The sequence below is a fragment of the Serinus canaria genome, chromosome Z, assembly GCF_022539315.1.
Source record: "Serinus canaria isolate serCan28SL12 chromosome Z, serCan2020, whole genome shotgun sequence".
In the NCBI taxonomy this organism is placed as follows: domain Eukaryota; kingdom Metazoa; phylum Chordata; class Aves; order Passeriformes; family Fringillidae; genus Serinus; species Serinus canaria.
In genome coordinates, this window is record NC_066343.1 from 64637449 (window position 1) to 64658605 (window position 21157).

At 33.6% G+C, this 21157-nt stretch overlaps 1 protein-coding gene across 10 annotated transcripts in view; it reads left to right on the forward strand.

The window, feature by feature from the left end:
* Positions 1 to 21157, forward strand: part of PRLR (prolactin receptor) — a 156383-nt gene that overhangs the window by 6246 nt on the left and 128980 nt on the right. For all 10 annotated transcript variants that reach the window (XM_030236887.2, XM_030236881.2, XM_050987382.1 and 7 more), the window contains 2 exons: positions 14259 to 14348; positions 15898 to 15985. The gene's annotated coding sequence lies outside the window, so the exon portion shown is untranslated. The remainder of the gene's footprint in view (positions 1 to 14258; positions 14349 to 15897; positions 15986 to 21157) is intronic.

Sequence of the window (21157 nt, forward strand, 5' to 3'; positions counted from 1 at the left end):
GTACTAACAATTCTGTTCAGTTATGTTTTTAGAGTATAAAAAGAAGAATAGTGTGTCTGTTTTTGAAGTAGAGAAGGAATTCAAGTAAGCATAATGTAACCAAGTGATCTGGAATTTGGCTAGAATTCTAGGAACAAATGCCAGCACTAAAAAGCCTTGGATAGCTCTTTCTGGTTATGTTGAAAGGGAACATTGGTCAAGCATGCTCTACATTGGAAGTATTCCTGGTAAAACATCAGGTTTTCGACATTGTTCTTTAATCAATAGTACTTAGCTAATTAGGGTAGAACTGATGATGTAAATAGTTACAATCAAAGTGATTTTGATGTAGCTAGACAAAGGAAAGACTATGGGCTAATATGCCCAGTTCCTTCTTTTAATAAAAATTAGTGGTACATCATGGCGCGGTAATGCTAGTACACAGAATATAGCCTCTTTTCTACAGTAATGATTTATCTTTCAAGTTGCTCATTTCTCTCCTCTTATGCCAGTATTAATTTTGCTCTCAGGCTGATTCCAATACATGTTTTCTTTTCTTCTTGATCCAATAGATATTTTCTTTTCTTCTTGAGTGTAGGAGTTGCTGATAATGACAGGGATAGTATTGTGCCTCTGCTTAATGGCTATGGAAATGCAATTTTTAAAAAAACTTTGAATTATTCATAAGCAGTTTCTTATTTGATTACATGTGCTCTGACTAGAAGATTTAAACAGGAATAAACAGTCTGCCTTAAAATAAGTAGAATTATGTTTAAAAGTTTGATTTAATATAGAATGACTGAACACAGGCTGTAGTGAAAGATAAAAAAAAGCCATCCAATTGTTCATATTTTGAGTTGTGGCACAGATAAGCATTTTAAACAACTGACAAAAATTTAGCAACTTGTGTGGGGAAGTATTGACTGCCTTACTCTTACTGATGGATCATTTCATATCATAAAACAGTGTAAAAAATTCTGAGATTAAACCAATAGTAAGCCTCTAAAACAGTGTGCAGCTCTGCCTCTGATTTTCCCCAGCTGTCTAACTTATTCCCATTCCCAGCTTTTTTTGTTCATTCTTATTGTCTCCTGCAATCGGAATTATTCTTACCCATATATTTGTTTATTTCCTACTTCATATTCCTCAGGTCTTCACATCTGATGATGTGTTTTTCTTCTCTTTTTCATCTACTGCTCCAACTCTTCTGTCCTGCCAAGGCTTATACATGCATTTTGTTTTTACATTCTGAATTATATGTTATGTCAGATTTCTAAAGTAGCAACACTAACCATTCTCTTTTCATTCTCCAGAGTGATGGTAGAAACTATTAAAATTGTTCTTCAGGTTCAATTGCAAAAATTTATCCCTTTTGTCCATTTGATTAATGTGGAGAGTGGGAGGCCCAAAGCCTCTTCAATACCTTTCCTGGGTGTGCTTTGTAAGCTCTTTAATTCAAATATGGATGTTTGGCACCTGCCATTTGGACAGAGGAGTGTTTTTGCAGATTACAGTTTTGAAATTCCTTCCCCTGAGGGATGATAGATGTCCTGCTTCATCCCAGAGAAATGTTGTATGAAAGAGATTTGAAATTAAAACTGAAGAAAGTCATGGTTGGGTTGTCAAGCATACACAAAAGCAGTTGGTGAATACACCAGCTTTAAAAAACCTTATGACTGGAAAAAAACCTTATGATCTATTTGTTAAATACCTTGGAAAACCATTGATCATCTACCTTCAAATTTGCATAATTATGCCCATGTTCATATAAGGTTGTCCCTTATTCTAAACATTTGCTCTAAGTTCTAACTCATTGTACACAGTTTATATTTGAAGTCTAGCACATTTTGTTTTGCCCTTGGGTTTCAGAAGCTTCTTTTTTATGTTAGGATCAGCTAGCTGTCAGTGTTTTTATCCTTTTATGCAGAATAAGTGCTCCCAAGGAAATTGTATCAATTACAAGTTCTTTTTTAGCAGCAGAGGAGCAGCATTTGTCAGAATGAATCATTAACAATAGTTGGAATGCAACAGTTTTCTTCCTGCCTCTTCTGGAAACCTTACTGAATTTGAAGTATCCTTATTCTGGGCATATACTCAGGTAGATCCATCTTCATTGTCAGTAAAGAGGTGACTCTCTTTTCTTTTCAGTGGTAGCTACTGACATCAAAGTTCATTCTGCCCTTTGTATTTTTTATACCTCTCACCATACTGTTACTTTGGCAATAACAGATACAGATGCTCAGGCTGCACTATTCAAGACCGCTTTTTCAGCTGCAGTTACTATAGTGGGTACCTACTGGTATTAGATGTTTTCTTATACAAACACTAACAGGTTACTTGTAGAACTTCTTGTTTCTTTCTAATTCTGTTCACTGGAAGATTTGAAAATTTACTATAGCTTTGCGTAGAATTCCTGCTGTTCGTAACGATTTAATAAATTCTTCCTTCTTTTCCATTTAAAAAATTTTTCACATTTTCTGTGACAAGAATTCTCTTGCATGTTAATTAATAAGATATGTAAGTGAAGTCAATTTAATCTATCTTTTGGTCAGTTTACCATTGGATAGCAGCATAAAATTAATTCGTTAAAGCTGATACCTGCTGCAGATACATGACCAATACATGCTGCACAAATCAGAAGAATCTTAATGGAACAGAATAGCCCTGGTCCTCCACTTTGAGAAAGGTGTCTTGCCAAGATTTAGGTGTACGTTTTTGTTTTCTATGAGCATATAATTCTTTATCATTGTATTTGGAATAAGAAAAGATGCAAAGCTATAAAAGGCAAGCACAACTAAATTTATTTTAAATCAATTCAATTCTGTGGTTTGGTTTGAAATTTTTTTTAATGGATTAGTCCCTGATGTTGATTAAATGGGCCAGGTAAAGCACAAAATACTGCTGCTAATTTTGAAACAAGTAATAAGTGTATCTGACAGATTTTACAGCATCAAATTAATCCCACATCTGTATATAGGTTATGTAAATAAAATTTAATAGTAGACTGAATAATATGAGACATGGAACCTAAGATGCACATAATTCTGTTTATGGAGTTACACAGCTGCTGCTTGTAATTAGCTGCCTAGGGAACCTGTGTTCAACAATCCTTTTTAATGAGTGTTTTTAACAGTTTAATTCCATGGTAAAAGATGAACTAGATATAGATGTCAAATATAACTAAAATACAAATAAATCAAAATGAAAAAATTAGGTATAGGTTGTGTATGGGTGTGCAAGCACACATGCATATGTTTTTAAATAATATTTTTTAAACGTACAGTGATTTTGAAAGCTCTTTTGCAAACACAGTGCTCACTGTTTCAAATGATAAATAAACAAAAAAATGGTGATAGCTTTCTTACTGCTGCAGTATAGTTTCTTTCTCATAAAGTTACTTATTACAATAGAAAGTAAAATAGTTACTTTTTTTCCTCTGAATTTTATATATGACTCACAGTTTTAATGATGTTTTTATTTCAACATGACATTGTTGAAATTTAAGTAACTACAGAAATACACCTTCTTTAAACATTTTCTGGGTCACTTCTAACTAAAATATTCTATTATCTTCTTTTCTGTTGTCCAATGCTATGTATTATTTGGATTTGTTTGTGCAAAAGGAAGAGAATGACTACAGTATTTTCATTAAATATCTCTAGCTTACTTCTCTTGAAATAGAGGAGGCAACATTGCTTTCCTCATGAGAGCTTTTGACACTTAGATAATTTGTTTCTGTTGTCCCCTTCACTTCTGTTTTTGTGAGCTGCTACTTCCAGCCTTTTTGTAAGATTAAAGTAGATACTTCCATCCTGTGTATAACATGTCAGCATGTAGAACAGCATCTCCTTGGAGTATAGTTTTTCAGTAATAGTAACTTATTGTTTTGTTGATCCTTGTAATTTATTATACTCTGAATTACACAACAGAAACTTTTAAAAATGGTTCCTTTTCCCCCATTAATCTTTATAGCATTTGTTTTCTCTATGATGAACATATCCTCATCAGTGAAGAAGACTTTATTGTTGATAATTTGTTTTCAGGTAGGATCCCTTAGACTGTTCAAAGTATGCAGGTGTGGTTCAGCCATGGCTTATGATGCTTATAAATTGTAATGTGGAATTTACCAAGCAGAAAAAAACCACATGTTTGCGAGGTGATATTCAGGACAATTTAGGAAATTCAGGACAAATAATGGAAGAATAAATGATGTAATTACTAAATAATGGAGGTGTCAAATCTGTATAAGTAGTTAATTGTAATTACAGTTTGATTTAGCAAGAGATATTTGGAGATATTTCTGTTACTTCAAGAAGAAAACAGTTTGGAGTTGAGGTTTTAATTTTGAGGTTTTAAATTTTGGTTTTAATCCAAATCCAGTCATAATCAGTAAAATAGAGATAGAGACCTAAGATGAATGATAATTAGGAAAAATTCTTACAAGATTCTGTTAATCTGTTGAGTGTTCACTTGTCCACTTACTTTTTAACAGTCTGGGCTAAGGTGTGGTGGCCATAACCTCTAAGCATTCCATTTAGAAATTTATGCTGACTTGTAATGGTGATCCATATTTTACTTTTTCAAAAGTTAATCCTGTCATAAGACACTGCTTCCCAATTAACCTGATGAGAAAGTTACAGTTGTTCTCTTCATCTTCAATGTGATGCTGACCCTGTCTGGCTGGTGACTTGTCACCATTTAGACTCTGGACTATTTCCATGTAGTTGAAAGACTTGTCTCAGTTTCTAAGCTTGTTTTCAGAGTTGAAGCATAAAGCACTAAAGGGAAAAAGGGAGAGAGAGGAGAGAGAGAGAGAGAGAGAGAGAGAGAGAGAGAGAGAGAGAGCAAAAATGTAAACTACTTAATTTCTTATTTTGTATGCATTGTCCTTGTATGGGTCAAGAAGTTCTTAAGACAAGTCTAGATACTATGTCATATTATTCCTTTTGCAAGCCTTATTTATCCTTGTGTTTCAGACAATCAGGTGTAGTGTGTATTCCACATAATATTTACATTTTTAATGCTGTAATTGTAATTCTCTGGAATAGTGTTTCAGAAATAAATGGAGTATTAATTCAAACCCTGTGGTGTGAAAGAGCAAAGTTAATAAAAAATAGTAGAAGACCCACTGTTACTCTTTACATAAGTTCCATTTCAGACCCTAGCTGAATCTTATTAATATTTCTCCAGCCTCTGCTTTCTGTTATGATCCTGTCTTCCTGCTCCTTACTCAAGTGATACTACTATAATTTTTACTGACCACTGTTCCTGTGAGCTTACTCAGAAAGCACACTAGCTTAATTTCTACCAGCTTTTGTTTTCTCTTATGCAAGACCTGCTTATTGTCTTTCACATTTCTTTCTGCTACCCCTCCTCTTTCTAAATTGTCTATTTCCTTACTGAGGAGAGGACTTTTTTTTCTGCTTTACTCAGTTGAGATTCCATTTCTTTTCATGTGTATTTCATATCTCAGAAATACTAGAAGACCAAAAATTCTTACATATATTAATCAGTCTGTAAAATTAGTTTGTTTTCCCACAAAGGTTTTGTATTACAGGTGCCTGAATATGGCATTTGGGTGAAAATGATGGTGCTATGTTGACAGTTGGACTGGATGATCTTGAAGGTCTCTTCCAACCCTGATGATGCTGTGATTTTGAATTTTACATCAGGTCTTGGCAATGTAAGCAGAAGTCCTAATCTAAATGTACAGGATACCTCCACAAAAGAAAGAAGACAATGTGTGAGTTCAGGAGAAATAATTCTGCCCTACAATTATAGAGTCTAGCAAATACTGCCACTAGCTCTTTAACAATCTTCTGATCTACAACAGCCAGAAAAAAAAATTACAACAAAAAAGTTATGTGTAATATATAAACTGGTTAAATGTTACAAATTATTTTAATTATTAACATCAAAGAAGTTAAGTCTAGGGTCCTAAAATGCCATGCTTATGATTTTATGAAGTATTGTCATTACTGACAGCTTAAAAATGCAGGTATATCACTGTTACAATTTTGTTAAGATAAACAGAAATCTGCTAGCAAACTGCTTAATGGACCTGGATTTATCACAGTGTTCTCAAAAACTACCAAGGTATGATAAGTATTTTCGTTATATAATATGAAACACATACATTTTGCATTGCTGGCACATTGAAAGCTTGGAAACATTTCACCACCTTCAAGACAGCAAGTATATAAAGCAGTAAGATAAAATCATTAATAATGAAGTTCAGGATAGAGATTACACAACCATTAGTGAAGTAATTCTCATTAAAGCAGTTTTTCTGGATAGGACGTGCCTCACAGAACAGGAATGCCACTTTCCCAGAGCATGTCAGCAATGAGTAGTAACCCTGAACATGAGCAAATTGGACCAAGACGTTATGATTAATTTTCTTTGGGGGGAAAAAAAAAATCACAATTTTTTCTAGACTCTTAGGTGTGAAGCTGTGTGGAAAAAAAAAAAACTCAGTAAAATAATAAAATAGATGAAGAACAGTCCATTAGTTCAGACTCCATTTATAAGCAATAAAAAATAAAGTGTTTTGGGAGACAAAAAAGAATTAAAGTAAGTGAGATCTATTTGTTTGGCTGGAGAACATTGCTATATTTCCTTACTCAGTCCTTAAAATGTCAGTAACATAAAAATGTAAAAAAGGATTATAATGATGAATTATTTTAATGGGAAAATGACCACATGTGCCATATCCATATCCCAGTCACATAGACTTAGATACTTAAAGGGACCTTGTTTTTCATACTCCAGTAATATACCTGTTTATACTGTGATGGCTCCTGAGCAGAACAGATCTGTAGTAGTTGCTTGTTGAGAAACAATGTAACCTGCTTAAAACCATTTCTATTTTCTTCTAATATTTTGGCAACAGTACAGTAGCACTGTGTGTGAAGATTTGCTTTCAGTCAAGTTGTAAACTTGGGAAATATTTTTCATATATGTGAACAGTTTTACTTCTGTTCTTATACAACTTAGGTTTTTGGGGTTTTTTTACAATTTTAAATTGGGTATAATATGAAATTCTGTCTTTTTGGATTATGGGGCTTTTTCCCCCTAATTTTGGAGCTTGTTCATTATTTCACCCATTTCATGCTCTTTTTTTAAAGAAAATAAAATCAAATGCTGTGACACAAAACAGTAGACCTTGCAACAAAATGACAGCAGCTAAATCACTAGGAACCAGTTTGACTTGACATTATGATCAATATGCTGGATCTCATTTGTGACAGGTATGGTCCTTTTGTTGCTTTTATAGCAGACTGTGTGTTTTAATGAGTAGAAAATGATGCGTTGTAATTTATAGTTATTGCTAGTAATTACTGTTTATTTCCATTGCCATGACTCAGAAATCCATTTATGATAGAAGTTAAATACAGAAGATGCTGATGCCTGAGAACATGTGTGAGGTGAAGGTTAAACCATATTTTCTAATTGGTTGTTTTTTCTTAGTTTAGCATTTGACTTTTAGCATGTATTATTTAGTAGCAGCTCATTAGTTGATGTAACTTGGGACTAATTCTCAGTGTGCAATGTACAGCTGGATACTGAGCTATCCATTTATTTGATTGTCCCTATAAAAATAGGGTGTAGCCTGTTTTTTAACCGAGGGACAATCTCTGAAATCACTGAAATTTAAGGGTCTTAAACTAGCAGTTGTAGCAGACAGAGACCATATATTTGTTGTTGCCTAAATTGTGCTAGTTTGGTGATCTTGCCCTGAAGCCTTTTCATTGATCTTAAGTTTAATATGTTTGTACAATTTCATAGCACCATAGAATGGTTTGGGGTGGAAGGGACCTTAAAGACCATCTAGTTCCAACCCCCTGCAGCTGAACTGTTTTACATTGGTGGAAGTGGATATGGTGTTACCCTCTTTTTCTTTAATCCTAAGTTAGACTGTAAGATGTTCTCATAAAAGAGGTTAAACCTATACAAGAATCATCAGTCTAATGCTCTCTCTCCTGTCACATTTTGTGTATTGTCTATTCCTCACTTTGATCCCATTTTGGTAATTCTAAAAGAATACTTTTACCTTGTACAGTCTTTACATATTACCTATGCTTTTGCTGTTATATTACCTTTGTATATACCTTAGCTTCTAAATTTCCTTTGAATTTTTATATATGAAATACTAAATTAAATATTATTATGGATAGACATGGTTTTACATATTTTTGGTATGTTTTTTCGTGGTTGGTATTTGTTTACTTTTCTCTAATGGAAAGTACATGAACTCCCTGGGGTTTTTTTCAAGAATATGGGATTTTTTGCATGCATGCAAATAAATTTTGGAAGCAGATGATGTGATGATAAAGATGATGGATGCGTATTTGCATTATGGTGGGATTTTTTTTAAACATATGTGTAAATGTTTTCAATATTTCAGAATAAATTTTAGTGACTATATCTATTTTTATGTGCTTATGTATCTACATGTAAACATATGTAACTCATGTATATACATACATAGTATGTATATGCATACCTTTAATGTTAAGCTGTCTCATTATAAATCTGTAGGTTAGAGTTATGAAAAAACACTCACCACTACCAGTTTACTGTTGCAAATGATTATTTTAGGTCTCTCAAAGAATCACCAGCAAAGGTGGTGGCTGGGGCAGGTTTAATATTTAAGTGATTGCAACAAAGTTCATCAGCAAGATTCATTCCACTTATTCAATGGTTAACGCACAAACAGGAAAAATTGGAATAGAAACTAAAATCAATCTACCTAAAGCCAAAGCCACCAAAAATTATCTATTATCTAGGCTGGAGATGGAAAAAGAGCAAGGATAGGAAAGGATTAAGGATAAAAATGAGTAAGAGAGACAGTTCTGTAGGGTCACAAGATTCGGACTAGACCACTTGGCCCAGACTTGACCAATTATTTAGGCCTAAATGTTTTAACAGCATTTAAACTTAATAGCACATTTAATTGATATTTAAATAATCTATCAAAAAATTCTGTATAACTTACTGTAAGCACAACAGTAATTCACCTCAGGCCTAGCTTCCTTAAAACCTAAATTACTTAGCAATCTGAGAGAGAACATTCGTAGTACATTTGCTTTAGCTTATTCACACTTGCACACATGCAGACCTGAAGGTGAATGTACAAGGTAATCACTTGTGAAAAATTTCCCTCAAGGTCAGGGAGATACTCACATTGGATGCTTTTGCATCTTCTCAACAGGCTGAGCCTCGGAGTGAGGTTATCAGCCCAGGATCCATTGTCGTTGTTCACTGGTCCTCCAAGTACAGTGGACTTGCTGAGAGGTGCCCCACTCAGTGGAATTTGCTGATCGCAGACCACTGCAGGCCAAAAGAGCTCAGAATTATTTATGAGGCTGCAGAAGACCTCTAAGATCATCACCTTCAACCTCTGACCGGTCACCTCCTTGTTGCATGGTACTTAGTGCCACATCAGGTTGTTTCTTTAACACCTTCAGGTATGGTGACTCCACAAATGCCCTGGACAGTTCATTCCAAAGAATTCCAGTGTAATGATCTGTTCTGAGAAGAAATTCCTTCTGAAAGAACAGGTCTGCCTGCGACCACGGTTTCTAGAGTCATAAGAGAATTGGCTTAAGTCATAATCTGCAATCTTGGCCACAATTCAGGTAGTAACTTCAGTTACAAAAATGTTGTTCCACCGAAGTTGTTATTCAGAAAAAAAAAGTAAGATTCCAAAGTGGTTTGTGCTACACAGCACAAGTTCCTGGGAGCAGAGAGTATTTCTAATAAACTCAAGAGCTTAGTCCTGGTGCTGTTTGTCAAGGCTGAGGCCTAATGAACATTTCTGAGATCACAGTGCAGCCAGGGGGAATACACCACCATGCTTACTCAATGTTTTTGGTTTACTGCATTAGACATATTTAAAAAGATACATTTTAAAAAATGGAAATGGGAATGACATGCAACTTGCAATTACTTTTCTTGGCCCTGAGAGAAAATCTTTATCTTAACTTTAACAGTAGTCACTGTCAAAAGAGGAAAGAACAATAATATTGGAAAAGGAAGATTAATTAGGAACTGGCATAAGAATCTGCTTCTTTTCAAACTTGATGAGGGTTTTTAAAAAATAATACTGTATTGATATTGGAAAAGAAATAATGGCTTAAACTGTCTTTTAAATATTTTTAGTTAATAAACTGGCATAAGAATGACTTGGTACTGTGTAATTTAACTGTGTGTGGGGAGAATAACCTGCTCTAAAAGATGATGGATGTCTGTTAATTATGTCTTCCTGAAGTGAGGTATATGATTTTTAAATCAAGGGAAAGCTTGATGCAGGCACACCTATAAAAAGTGGTTATTTTCTAAATTAATAAGGAATCTTATACCTGTAAGACTACTAAGTTAGCTTCTGAGAAACACGAAAAGCAGAAGTAATATGTGCTAAACACCAAGCAAAGTGTATTTCCTGCCCTCCTTGCACAGTCTCTCCCAATCACTGGAATTAATATTCCTATCAGGCAAACACAGCCATGCAGTCCCAGAATTATTAAATAAATAATTGGATACAGAAATATAAGTCAATATAAAATGAATTTTCATTGACTTCCTTTACTCTTTATTTGCATGAACAAAGTAGATTGTGATTTTATATTCTAACAGTCAAGTCTAAATGGCTTTGAGTAATGTTTTATTAATAGAACACTTGGTTACCCATAAGGTGAGTTAAAGTGCAAACTGTGGTCAGGAGTAAGACTGACTGTTTCTGAGCTGGTAAAAGAGCATTGGTAGCCAGGTCTGGGTGTATATGAATAAAATGTATGCTGGTAAGAGGAGTTTTGCTGCTGTACCTCAGACTGTCCCCCATATGTGATGAGTCAGAATTTGTTCTTGGAATCTGAAGAAATGTTTACAATTCTGGAGTCAAAACCAAATTGGATAATATAATGATGACAAATCTCAATCCATGAAGTATTTGGTCTTGATTTTGAAGAGTTGTATCGATGTATGAGTGGACTATGTCCTAGGCAGCTTCCTCTTAATACTGAGGAGTATTTTTGGAGTATGATTGCTATGATGAACGGGATCTACTCAGGAAGAGTTATTTTGTGAACACTGAAAGCTGAAGAGGTGTTTGTAAAATCAAAAGTGATTTTGGTATATATGATGCACTTTTTATATTACAGATGAGGTTTACTTTCTATAACCGTTGCTTTTTTTCCTAAATTCATCTTTTTCTTTTCACTTTATCTAAGTCAATCTGGAGTAACATCAGAACCAAAAGAGGAACATGAAACTATTTTATCATTTAACTAATCCCCTCTAGCACTATTAGAACTAATTATTGTTATGTTAATTACATCAATAGTGATCTGTAGATAACGCCAGTTGCTCCTTGGACATCAAATGGGCTAAGGCTTTGTGGTAGTTAATATTAGAAATAATTCATGCTAGTTTGAATTCTCAATTGCCTTTACTTATAGATTTTTTTGTGAAAAAAATAGCTTCACCTTTTCCTCATCTCTGTTAATCTGCCATTTAAAATATGCAACAGAAGTTTTCTGCACTGGGCAGAGTTATAAAAAGTTTTGTACATGTAACCATACAATCTTTCATTATTTGTTGGTCATTGAGTGATCTTCTCCAGTCTTTGAGATAGCAGTGAGAAAAGCTATGCATCTCTGTCTTTACAGATAATATTATTTGCATTCATAATTATCACAATAGATAAATAGTTTGTGGGTGAATTACACAGCAGATGCATCATATTACACTTCCAAGTGCAATGAGACAGAAATTGGCTCTCAGCCATCATAATGACATGGCTTAACTAATGTGATCAGTCTTGAAGCTAATTGAATCAAAATTTTCTTTCCCCAGGGAATAGAAATCCCAAGGTATGTTCTAGGCAGCTGATAGGATAAATTATTAAATACATTTTTTGTGCCATCCAGGGATGGCAAAAATGCTTTTTTTGTACCTTTCACAGAAAGAGATCTAAAGAGCAGCTTGCTAATTTTTTCCTTCTTTGGGTTTTTCCATTAGTGTATGTTCTCCAAGATAGTGAGTGCCAATTCCAGTAAAATATCCTCATGAAAGGGATGCTACCTCCTCTGGAAGTGCAGTTTTGTTGAGTTGGACTTTGCTACAAACCTTTGCAAAATTCAGGTCTGCTGAAATCTGACCTTCTTCTTACTGTTAAATAAAGAAGAAATAATATGAAAAGGACCTGTACTGCAAGAGTTTAGTATATGTATTGTATATATGAAAGCTAATATACAAGGCAGGAGGTATCTGCTGCTTCATATTCAAAAAGGTGAAGTTAAGCCATTTTCCATTACAACTACAGCATTTCTGTCTCAGAAACAGGTTCCATGCAACTGAGATGATGAGTTTAAGAATGGAGTGAATGACAAGTGTTGCATTGGGAGTCATTCAAGGAACAAGAAAAAGGAAGACAGTGGATGATAGAAAGTCATTTCGTTTGGGAGGTGGCAGTAGTGACAGAAGTTGGAAGAAGGTAGCTTGCTAGTCAGAGTGAAAGGAGCAGGCAACAATAACTGAGGTATGATAACAGAAAGGAATTTAAGAGACAGATTTGTAGTATTCTGGAGATTGAAATAGAACAGCCTAGGCAAACTTGAAAATACTGTATTTCTTTGTGATAGTTCTTGTGATTAACTTGTTCAAGTAACAGGAGTTTCTTACCTATCACTACAATTCAATTTTTTTCTTCAGTTGAGAATCCTTTGTTTTTTACTAACTCACAAGCTTTATCACTGTGTGTCTTTCCTTTAGGCTCAGCCAGCATCTTACAGATGAGATGGCTACTGACCAGCTGTAAATATATTTACCCCTCTGCTTAGGAAGGGATGACTTCTCTAATAACATTCAGAAGACTGACATAGGAAACAAATACATTGTTGGACTATATATTAGCTCAAGTCTTTCTGGTTCTGTCATTATTTTACAGATAGTAAGAAAGTCAAAAAATCAGTTGATACACAGCCAGCAAAATGGAAAAAACTGTTTGTGGGTTGGTTGTTTTGGGGGTTCTTTTAATCATTCATTTTATATTTCCTTAGGAGGTCTTTAATAATTTCACATCATTGAACACTACATTTCTGAACCTTCCAGACACTGACTACTGGATAATTAATAATGTCAATATAACCTATTTTGTTTTCAAGGTAACAGCACTGAAACTGCTATAAGTATAAAATTCCTGGCATGGAGTTCATTGTGTTATTTGATTCTGAAAGTGAAAAAAGATACAATTTATTTAATACTGTTTAAACTTTATCTTAATATGAAAATGTAATAAATATGTTGCACTGTTTTGAAATATGTTCTTTGTATAAACAATATTTTGTTTTATAAACAACTCTAGAAGAATCTCAAACTCTTCAGCAATGGAATATGCCATTTAAAATTTGTAAAAATTTAGCAGCCTTCTCAATGCAATTAGAGAAATAAAGTCTACACAAAGTCATAGTTTATTTTATTCAGTTGCTAAATTGAGTTTTTAATGTGAAATGATTAATTTCATCAAACAGTCAATCACTTGATCTTTACACACATTTTACAGACTGTGTAAGACTCTGTGTAGATTATACTTCTCCATGTGCATCTAGAAAGATGATGAAATTTTGAAAGGTCTAAATGGCATATACTTTTGATGAAGCATTTGAGGTTCTGCTAAGACTGATTTTAAAACAAAACTGATTTTATAAGGCTTACCTGGGGAGAAAAGTGAGGTCAAAAATATGTCCATGCTTCCTTGTGTGATGCACTGACCAAAAAATCAACTTCATGTCTTTGTTGAAAAGGGGCAAAGTATGCCATGCCTTTCTAGCTCTGCAATCCATAAAATATTCTCTTGTAGGAAATGTATAAACAACAAATATATAGACAAGCAGGTAGTTAAACATGAATTACTACTGTAAAACTGTTAAGATTAGTGCAGATTTCTTGCATGTCTTAAAGTAGTTGCTGTAATGAACAGTAATTATGATAGAAAAAGAAATTGGACTTGCAGTGATTGAAAACTTCTATGACAGATACATGGACATGCTGGCAATTTGGGTTGTTTCCATTTGCTATTACTTCTGATAATTACCTCAGAACACTTGAAAAGGCATCTCTAAGTATGACAAAAGAAAAATCTCTCATCATAACATTAAAGATTACATTCTCTAATGCTGAAAGCTACATCAGTTTCTAGGAAAAAGAAAATTTTATGTCTGATTTTAGTGTCTGTGTCTAGTGGTCCCATTTTAACCTGCGCTTAACTTTCCTTTCAGGGAAAGGAGCTCAAAAGAATACATAGAGATTTTGAAACAAGAAGTGTGAAACAAATCCTTCTGCTCAGGCCCCCATTTGTGCAACATGATGTAAGTTATTTAACCATTTTGTCTCTTTTTTTACCTTGTAGATAATGAAAACATACTATTTTCTGTATGTTCAATAATGCTTTGTTTTGATTAAATTCTTTAACAATCATGGTGAAATTTTAAAATTTATTTTAATTTAGTAGACACAAAAAATGTTAAAAGCCATAAAAGATATTTTGGAAAAAAAATATCAATTGAAACCTTACTTCATTACTTTTTCAGCTAAAAATTAATTAGATTTGTAATACTTTGACAAATTATTCCAGCTGACCTAACCTTTAGGTACATGTGAGTGCTTATTGTTACTTTCTTTGCATTATAAGTTTGTGCTTTTACAATATTTTGAGCATTTAGGAAATAAATGTTCTTGTTGGCTGAATTTCTGTAATCTTGTTGTGTTGTTTAAATAATTTAATCCTTTTGGAGTAATCAAATTCATATTTCAGTGCTTAAGTCCCTGTGGTCTGGAAGGATCTAATCACTAGTGGATCCAGGAAAAGAAGTGATCTTGTAGGAAAGAAATCAACAAATTCTGATATATAAGTTATAGAGAATATGGAAAGATATTGAGTCCTTAGAAGAAAAGAAACATTTAATTCTCTGTATAAATCAGAAAAGTCTGACAAGTTTCAGTGCAGTATCTAGTATTAGCACAGAATCTATCTCACAAATACAATCTTTCAACTGATCTATGTTACAGTATGATTAACATACATCCATAGTAACTTAAGGAAATAGATAATAGAATTTTTAGAGGAATTTCTTGGCTACCTAGATTGGTGAAACTCCCACTGCAAAAAAAAGAGGAAATAAATGAGTTGTTTAAGAACAAAAAGTGGGCATTTGGAATCCTGAGTAGCCTGTATTTGAAGGAAGTGTTCATAGCTCTAATGATTCTCAGTTAACTGACAAGACAGGTGTTACCTCCATATGTGCTAGGAAAGCCATTCACTGTAATTAAGTATCAATTGTGATCAATATGTTATTTGGAACTTGGTTTTTAGTGTAACTTTGGTTGTTTTCCATACATTAGTATTAGTACAAATATATTTTAATATGATTTCTATCTTCATTGTTACATGACTGTTGTTAAGAACATAAGGACTCAGGGAGTAGGTGTGAGCATGAGCTCCTCTAGAGTGGGTGTGAGCATGAACTACCATGTGAGAATCTTGCTTTAGTCATGAACTAACCTTGAGTTAGTGCTTGTGTTCTTTTTGATCATTTTCTTTTCCTATTTCTTATTCCTTCTTCTGTGGCAGAAAGGCCTATATTGTTTTAGCTTTGCTTTTATCCTGCCTAGTATTCCTCCAAAAGGAATAAACTTGAAATCTTCATCGTTTCTTCATTAGTAATTCTTTCAAAAGAATTTTAGGTTTAGATTTGTCACATCAGTCATTATACTTTTTTAAGCATTTGTAGTTCTTTTTTTCTGTGCTTTGCAGCTGAAAAGGTACTTATGAAAATTAAGTCATTAATTACATTTTAAGGTAGTTGTGAAAATTAGCTTCCTTTCCTAACTATAGTCCTTTTCTTTTCATTTGTACAGATGTAAAATACATGATGTCAGTACAACCGTGTTTGCAACTGTCACCTGTTTCAAAGAATTTTGTAAGAATTAACTCTGAGGGATTGTTGTAAGTACTTTTTCTAATACTGTAAGCTTTCTTTCTAAATGTTGTTGTATTTCTTGTAAAAGTCTTATTCCTACCTGAAACTTCTTCATCATTAAGGCTTAAATGCCTAATTAATGGTTTGGTTGGATATTAACATTTTTTTTTTAAATGTGTAAGATATTTTATAACAGTGATTTCAGAGAGCCTGGATAATGCAAGCTGCTCATAGTCTTTACAGACTGAACAAACACTCTTTTTAAAAATTATTCAAACAGTCTGCCATTTTCCAGAAGCCCCTTAGTTTCGTTTCATTATATTTTCAATGTGCCCTTTTTGTGTGGTTCAGTCGCCTGTGTAAATAGCAGCTTTCTCAGAACTGAAATGAGCAAATAATTACTAACAATTTTTTATAAGCATTATTTTATTCAAAATAATGTTTCACAATTTTACTCAAAAACATGAACCACAAGAAGACTAAAGTACAAATGGTATTCAACAAATGCTCTTACTTTGAGTAACTTTGGTTATGCTACTATGCCTGCTATATCTTGCTGATAACTGTACTATCTTAGCATTTAAGAAAATTGACATTGTCTTTCTTACTGCACTCTTTCAATGGTTCCGGTTTACTTTTTTAGTTATGTATTTATTTATTTATTTTGTATGTAGCCTGTAGGAAAATAAGTTAAATTATACATTCTACTTTTTTTTCTGAAAGAAATAGATTCATAGTTTTTCCAGCTTCCCAGGGCTAAATTGGCAAATGTGGCCAGTCAGATTGAACTTTACATCATTGTTTGTTGGGAGTTTAAAAACAAAACTAACTAAGCCAAGCCAAAAAGACCCCCCCCAAACCCCACAATTATTTTCTTCGCATTTTAAGCCACTGTTCCTCAAGGTAGAAGGTCAGGGTCATGGGAAATTGTCCTCGTAGTTGTGCAAGTCTGATCTTTTTTGTCACGTAAGCTTGTACACTTGAGGTATTTGAAAAAGAAAATTAAAAGCTGATGTATAACTATATTCAATAGGAAAACAATTATATGAGTGGAGTGATGTATTCTTGGTGACCTGTGTTGCTTAGAGACAAACTGCTGTTTTGTCAGTTGATTAAATCCTTGTCTTCTAATTGTTTTTTACTGGAAAGTCCATTGCAATGCCAGACTCAGTCTCAGACATTCCTCAATTAACCATGAGGTCAAGCTACTGTCTGCTTTTTTCCTTTCTTCAGTCTCACTTCATCTCAGCTAAAATCACTCAGACACCTGTCAGTGAGCATTTCTTACATAACGTTTCATGTATTAGGACTGAATTTACCTGATGCAAGTTGAGCTAGAGCACACAGGATCACATAGTGCATTTCTGTTACATTAGCCAATGCACACACGAGAAAAGAAAAAAAAGCATTTTAATCATTTAATAATTTAATAATAACTAATAACTAATAACTAATTTAATAATTAGTTGATATGTGGTCAGGTAAGTAATCTACCACAGAAACTTAGCCTGTCAGCATTGTTTGAACAAATTTAAACCAATGAAATAACTTTATATGGGATCTATTCCATATGTTGTAGTACTGCATACTTTTGGTGAAGTGCTAGTAATTATCTGGCTAGATGGCTAGATTTACTGTCTCTGTAGGGATTTTTTTTCTATTAGTCACCAAAGAATATTTCTAGAAACTCAGTTTCCATATTCAGCTACAGATCTGATGCATTTGTTTTCTCTTGGTTCACACTTTATCTTAATTATGGTAAAATCCTTTTCTCAAACTGGAAAACATAGCCATTGTCCATATGTATTTATGTAAAATATTGCTGCAATGTGTAGTATCTCACCATCTCATTTCTATATCCACCTTTAAACTTGCTCCCAAACGTCTCACTTTAGACCCCTTTCTAAGCTAGAAATTATTACCCTCTTCTTAAATTTTGAAGTGGTATTTTTTTGCTTTCTCTCATGGTGTGTTTCACACTTGATAAGAATTTATATAAACATTTAGTAATTCCCTTACATTCCATGGCTTCTTAGTGTGACTTTTGCTCCATGTACTCACTAATTCAAGAACTGAGTTTCAGAAATGTCCAACCTACTTAGGGAATGTCCTTGAAATAAGTAATGGTATGAAGCTTAACAGAAGTAAGAGTGTTTGGAAGATCTTCTCAGCTTTTCTTTTTTTCCCCACAATGACCTATAGAAAATAGCATTAAATAATATATTTACAGGTGGGATATACCTTAAGCCTGGACATCATATCTGTTTCTGGATACTGTGGTAACTGCTGTTGTGTTGTCAGGGAAACAGCCTTGTGCTCAGTAGGCAAAACCAATGAGGATTAAGCAAAGCTATAATATAGCTAAGTCCCTGTGACCTTAGCAGGATCAAGATCTGTCAGTTCTTCACTTTGCAAGTGTCCCTCAAGGGTGAGGGAGATAGGCACAAATAAAAGCATACCTGCAGTATGCCTGGTATAAATATCAGACTTGGAGTATTCTAAGAAGTGAATGCATTTCTCAGTTAGATGGATTAAAAGACTCCGTTTGTGTAAGTAAAATCTTTATAAACTAAATGATAGAAAAGTTTCTGTGTGAGCTATGAATGTGGAAGAGATAACTAAATTATGATGAACTCTGGAGTCTCTTTTATCTTTGTTGAAAATTCACACAAAAGTATACCAATATACATTAAAGTCACAGGGATAAGAAACAAAGTTTACAGCACTCTGGGGTATGGAGTAGTTGCCAACAGTTTTCAGCACAGTGTTCTTCTTTAGTAGTAAATATTGATGCATGTGTTTCTAAAGTAAACCTCCAACATATTATTTCATTCCAGTTTTTTGTATTAAAAAAGTTAAACTTTTTCTGCTTAAGCATTAAATTATTTTTGCTTTTTCTAACACAAAGTTGAATATTACACATCAGTTAAATTTTCATAAAAAATTAGAATGAAGGAGCAACTACATATGACATGGTTTGGCAGCGTCTCTGTAGTTAATTGTTCTTTTCTTTCTTGTATTGTTGTGTAACATCAAATGTGATTTAATGTCTTCCTTAATTAGCCCTAAGTTTTAACAATTAATCTGCACATATCAACCATTTTTTAAGCATTTCTTGCATTATATTTCCATTATAAAAAAATAAATTAAAATCAGTGTTAGTTCATCTGCAGATGAACAGACAATGCCAGATGAACCTTTTTCAATACTGATACTTGTCCCATGTCTTGTGCTGAGAATGGAGCATCTGACGCAAATTGTGAAATGAGATGTCTGATTATGAAAATGGCTTGATTTCTAACATTACCTTGTGATATATTTTCTTTCTTAGTGCTTTTTTACCTTTAGGTTAATCTAAACCTCTGGCAAAGCCAGTGGATTTTGTTAATTCTGATTATTCTTTCCTGCCATCCCAGTTCCTTTTTATCAGTGCTCCTGCATGTCATTATTTTTTATATCTGGTTGTTTAAAATAACTGGGTGGTTTTCTCAAAACTATTGTCTTTACCATTTCCTCAGTTACCAAAAATTTCTGTGTATAAGATAACTCTTATCAAAGTGAGTTCAGGCTTTTTGCAGCATGTATAAAGACATTATAGAAATCTTGAAATTGACCTGATTTCATTGCTTCATTTCTGAGAGTAGCCACTTTCTTAATGAGATATTTCTATCAGAACATCAGGGGAATAAGTCAAGCAAGAGGACAGTGAAGGCTTGGCTGCTTCCATGAGTTCAACATGATGTCAGCCTTCTTAACTATGTAAAATGTGCAATAAAAAAGTTAGAGATGAGAGCTTATTCAATACTTTAAATATTTATTGTTTACATATTTAAGAACAGAACAACATCAAAGTTTTTAGAATACATGCAGAAGTTGACTTAAAAGACTGCAGCATAAGTTCTGGGAGAAAAAGGCACTGTGATGAAAAACAGAACATTAATTTGCAAAGTTAAAAGATTAGGAAACATACCTTTCTCATTCCTTCTTTTATTATTAATTTTTTACTTCTAGTTTTCATGTCAGGTACAGAGCTGAAATACTTTCTTATTATCTATATCTAAAACTTTTTCCCCTTCTTCCATTTTTCCTAATTTTTACAAGTAAATTTGTCCTTATTTTCTCTTGGTCCACCCTCTGTTAGAGCTCACTAATATGAGTGACCTTGACGAAGGTAAGTAATCAGTAATGACTAATTCAGGAAACAATAAGTAAAATCCAACTTTTTTTTTTTCTTTTCTTTAAACCATTTTTTAACTAGTTGAGCAATGTTCCAATAAATTACTACAGGTTATCTACTACCCTGCTGTTTTCTTGGATAATCTGCAGTCCTGAACAATTGTGATAGCAGCAGCAGCCTCCCCAGTTGTTTTGTTTGTGGACAAAGAGGCAGATCATCCTTTCCTGGCTAATGGAGTGCATTAGGTGAATCCAGGACATGTCATCCTCCCTGTGCATGTGCTGTGCAACTGATCCATGAGTGCATAACAAGTCTAAGATATTTCTGAAGCTGTTGATTAACAGCAGGCCATCTGTGCGTGGCCCACAGACACGTGTCCAGGTGTTCCAACTTGTTTGGTAGAAATCTGTTCTTCCATGTGAAATTCTGGCAGAGACACTTTTGTCATTCCATATTTAATTAGTGGTGTAACCTTGGTCCATTTATTCTAAATACAATGTACCATGGACATCTAATTTGTTTGATCAAATCCAGACATAAATTCAGAAGCAGTCATTGGAAAAATATTAATGTGAAGTCAGTTTAATTCTATAGTATGAATATGGGGGAAACCATAACTAGACTTAAAATACTCTAATCATGTCTGATTTTTCTTCCTCTTTCATCTTATATAGCTATTGACAGTGCTGTAAAATACAAGAACAGTTTACAAAATCAAAATGTTGACATTTGTCACATATTGACCACAAAACCCCGGGTTAAAAACTAAGGTTATGGAAGACCTCAGGTGTTTGGGTTGTTGTCAAAAGAGAACTGTAGTTTTAACTGAAATAAAAAAAAAGCATAATGTCCAACCTCTAATTTAGTCCAGAGACCTTCTCAAATTGAATTATTGTGAATTATATCCCCGTAGATTATGGAACATTAATTCCATTGCTATTACGAGGTTATGTGTTTATTGGAATAGTTTTTATTGGTTATTTCTGCACTGCATTGTAACGTTTTGAATTTGGAGTACTGT